We start from the raw sequence: 4,964 nt of genomic DNA on the forward strand, positions 1-4,964 counted from the left end.
TAAAAAGGGCTGGGGGATGTAGCTCAGTGGTAAAGGATTCCTGGGTTCAATCCCCAGTACCAGAAAAAATTAGGTTTTTGTGATTAATCACTAAGCTACTGAAGTCAATCTTGGTATTAACTCTAACCTGTTTAATAACCCATTGTGGCATGGAAATGAGCCAAGATGTTCCTTAGAAAATATTCTGGACCCTTAAATGAATACATAGGCTATTCCATAAAGCACCCCTCAGTGATTTCTTATCTCCAATGATTTCAAAGCACAGTTCATTAGTGACTGATCATAAGGCAGAGATATAATTATAATAAGGCATCTGTGAAATAGTTTAAGTAATACAGCTTTCTGGTGAACTCACAGGGTGGGTTGTCTGAAAAATTAAATATTTAGAATTATTGGATATGCACATTTTAATTTTCAGATGTATAGTACTTTTGGATATGCATATGTAAATTTTGATGAATGATTTGGAGTTTCTGGCTGAGATTTACTGACAGTGCTGCCATAATATTTGTTCTATAATTCTTGCACTATTTTCATCTGGGTGCATAGCTTCTCAGATAAATGTACTTTTCCCAGCCTCCTTTGTAACTAAATGGGGTAAGGTGACTAACAATCACCATATTAACTTTGGACTTCCACTTCAATTTATGTAGCCATGGGGTTTTAAAGATATAAAAGCAAATGACTTGTTTTGTTTGTTTTTGTTTTTTGTGCTAAGGATTGTGTGAAGGGCCTTGTACTTGCTAGGCAAGCTCTGTACCACTGAGCTACATCCCCAGCACCTGTTCTTTTATTTTCAGTGCCTAGGCCATTAAGAGACATTTCCAGCCAGGTATGGTGGGTTTCTTTCATTTACAGCTAACTTTAATTATGATATAGGATATAGGATCATTTGCTCCGAATAATAGTGGTGTTTTAGTGTCATTGATTTTAAGTATTTCTGATGATAATTTGATAATAGAACTGTCTATCAATATTGTTGCCAGTTCAAATCAATAAAGAAATATATTGATCTTTCTATTCCACAACAGGAGTTAAAATGAGAGGATATGATTCTAGGTTATCTTTTTTTTTTTGTAAAAATTTTAAAACATGATAAAATAATTAGGTTTTCATTATACAGTTAATTACAGCAAAAAATACAATACAGTTTTGTTGCTGTTTTAAAACACAACTTAGATTTTAAATTACATCACTTGAAAATAAAAAAATAAACTACTACAAAATGAATTCTACATTTTTTGAAAAATCACTCAAAAATAAGACCACTGAATTGTTTTCAAAGTAGTTCTATCAATGACTAACCGACTCCCCATCCCTCCCACCCCCCCCAAGGCCCAAGTAGTCATCTGCAGCAGCCCAGAGGTCCAGCTGATGCTTCTAGACTGCTGTCTGTATCTGAGGCCAAAGTCGGATCTGTTGACACTGAAGACACATCATTGACAGACGACGATGACGATGGATGCTGAGAGCCATTGATCACTGCTGCACCTAAAGGAGAGGGCTGCCCTCGTATAACTCCATTCTTGGTTCTCTCCTCCAAGTCCATCACTTCTTTGTATATCAATTCTTTCCACTCTTCTATTGTGTGTTCCCTTTCATCTAACTGCTTATCAGGGATCTTTGGTGGTAGAGCTTCTGCTTCAGAAGGATCATACCAGACATTGATGTATGGATGCTGAAGAGCTTCATCTACAGAGATCCTTTTAGATGCATCTATGACCAGCATTTTGGATAACAAATCCCTTGCCTGACTGGCTTTAAGTTTGTTGTGTTCTGAGTCAGCTGGGAAAAGTACATCAGGGAAGAGTTTCTCAAAGCTATATCCAGCATATTTAGGTCTGTTTTCAACATAAGTCCTTACTGTTGGTTGTAGTTTCTTCATAAATTCAGGACACGGTGTTCCAAGCTGTTCAATAACTTTATTCCACTGATCAATATGATCTGTACCTGGGAACAAAACACCACCTTTGATCATTTCTCCCATGATGCCCAACTGACCAAATGTCAACGTTTTCCTTGTAGCCCATGCCTAGGATGACCTCAGGTGCTCTGTAGTATCGAGTCACTACGTAAGGTGTCGTCATAAAACTTGTTCCTGCAGTTCTAGCCAGTCCAAAGTCAAGAATCTTCAAAGTGCAATCTGATTTTACTACTATATTACTGGGCTTTAAATCCTGATGAATAATTCCAGCAGAATGAAGGTGCTTGATTCCACACAGCATCTGATAGAGAAGGTAGGACATTCTTTCATGATCTAGTTCCATCTGAATCACTTGGCAAAGATTTGCATCCATGAGCTCCATGACTATGTAAACATCTTGAAATTCTTCTAGGGATTTCTGTGGTGTGAAAACATTCAAAAGTCCAATTATATTTTTATGATTAACACATTTCATAAGCACTAGCTCTCTGTAGGCCCGCTTAGCATGAGTTTGCTTCTGAAATGGCTGGCTTAGCTTCTTGATTGCAACATTTCTTTCAAGAATGGCATCATAAGCTGCACAAACTATTCCTTGAGCTCCGGAGCCTATAGGTTTTAAATTCTGATACCGTTTCAGGACTGTGAACGTAGAATCTCCAATTTCTACACTATAAAAATTGTTGTCCCGCTTGCTTCTGCTCATGATGGCAAGAAATTAATTTAATGGCTTCATCCAAAAATTCACCAAGAGGCTGGATCTCGCAAACAAGTAGAGGTTACCATTCTCATATCAGATAAAGTAGACTTCAAGCTTCGCCGAAGTGTTTCAGAACTTGCCATCCACCTCCCCGGCTTCATTTTCTCCTCCAGACGTGGAATCGGGACCGGCGCGAGGAGGGCGCGCGAGGACCAGAGGGCGGGATTCTAGGTTATCTAAAAGAATTTATAAATAGGCAAGTACAAGGCAAGGGGAATGGTATAAAACATAGCCCTGTATGACACCACTTAAAATCACTGACTATCAGGAGCCATTAGGATAGACCCGAATTCTCATAATAATGCTGAAGCAGGGGACTAATCAAGTATGACTAATCAAGGGTTTATATTGAGATCACAGAGTTGCAATCATAGTTAAGGGACAATTAGATTAAACCTGACATTTGATTTACAGTCCTTAACAGATTATCACTAAAAGTTATAAAATATTGTCTGAGCAACCTCGTAAATCAAATTTGTCCAGTAGAAACAAATGCTGAATTTAAATTGATGATCAGCAGACCAGTGGTCTGACTGGATTAGAGGATTATCCATAGAAACAATTTGATAGTTTGTGAAGAAGACTTATCAGGAATGCAATTTAAGAGGGCTGAATAAAATTATAGGCAGTTGACCTTGGATTATAAAAGCTGAGTAAAGAAAGCTTGCTGGGTGTCAATTTGAATCTGAGTACATGACCAGCCTGAGTACACTTCTTTAATGTGATTCTCAAGATTCAAAATATGGATGTACAACATCTTAAACTATGTGATTAGTGCTTATAGAGGCCTAACCTAGGGTGAGCATATAATACAAAAAAATCATATTACTTATGCATTATTTTGACTTAAATTTTTATAGCATTATTATTTTAAGCATTTTTTTAGGCAATAAGAAGTTTGTAATCAGGGTTAACTTTACTAAGTTCCTCTGAGGTGGTTTCTTCTATATTTCTTTTCACATAGCACCCTATCAGCCTGGCTAAGGTTGTGTTTTGTTTTGTTGCACCCCAACAGTAGTTGTCAAACCAGAATCTGAAAGGGTGAGGCCCGAGTTTACCAAAACCTGGAACATGATTTTAATTGTCAATAGTCTGTTGTTAGAAACAAAAGAGGAAGCTCCTCTCTCTAGGTACTCAGGGCAACTTGAAGAAATAGCAGGAAACTGTTGATGAAATTTTTAAAATTTGTTTTTAGTTATACATGGACACAATATCTTTGTTTATTTATTTTTATGTAGTGCTGAGGATCGAACCCAGTGCCTTACAGGTGCAAGGCAAGTGCTCTGCCACTGAGCAACAACCCCAGACCTCTATGGAATTTTTTAAAAAATTGCTTCTTCTAGATTTCTTTTCTCCATCTTTTACAATTCTCATCTAATTAGACTAATTAGACTCCAGGACAAGTTGAGTTACCAGTTAAAATGAAGATCAATGTTACACTTTCTACAGAGTACAAAATACCTAAAGCACATAACACTGGCCTTCAGGTTATAGACAATATTTTCTCAAGATCTGTCACATTTCCTGTTAGCAATATGCAATTTATAATCATAAGTAGTTTGTTGAGAAATTTTACATTTAAGTAAATATAGCTCTCTTAAAACAATTGCTTATGGAGAACCAGTCCTGACTGCCTCTATCAATTGTGATGTTTACATTTTCAGAGACCCGTAAATCAAATTTATTAAAGCTGGTAAAATAGATAAGAGAATATATAGACCTTGAGAATATATAGAGTAGAAATAACAGCTTTGTCACCCCGCTTTTGTAACACTGCATAGTCAAAGGCCATATATAAGAAAAAGAAAACTTCTTCAAAAACTTCTCTGAGGGGTTGTGCCTGTGGTTCATGTAGAGCGCTTGGCTAGCATGCGTGAGGCATTGGGTTTGAACCTCAGCACCACATAAATAAATAAAATAAAGGTATTGTGTACATCTACAACTAAAAATATGTAAAAAGAGAGACTTCTCTGAGGTTGCATGAAACAATGTAATTACTGAATGTTAGCTTTTCCATCCTCACTAAGTTCCCTCCCAGTACACATTTAATGGTTACAAGAAGAAAGTACCTCATTTTGTATATTCTTCTATGGACTTTAATCCCAAATCTGTTTCCTCTGAGAAGAGGACTTAATAATATGAATCAAAGAAGAAATATATATGCTTCATGTTTTACCTCAGGGTATCTTAAAAACAAAATGATTTTTGAGACAATATTCCCTCATGCTTTTAAGGGATATACATAGTTTTCCATTCTAGATGTCTTTTACATGGTTTTGATAT

At 36.5% G+C, this 4,964-nt stretch overlaps 1 pseudogene; it reads right to left on the reverse strand.

Moving 5' to 3' along the window:
* Positions 1–1,345: 1,345 nt before the first annotated feature.
* Positions 1,346–2,726, reverse strand: LOC114086138 (mitogen-activated protein kinase 8 pseudogene; annotated as a pseudogene).
* Between the last annotated feature and the right edge of the window lie 2,238 nt (positions 2,727–4,964).

Source organism: Marmota flaviventris, chromosome X (assembly GCF_047511675.1).
Source record: "Marmota flaviventris isolate mMarFla1 chromosome X, mMarFla1.hap1, whole genome shotgun sequence".
NCBI classification, from domain to species: Eukaryota; Metazoa; Chordata; class Mammalia; order Rodentia; family Sciuridae; genus Marmota; species Marmota flaviventris.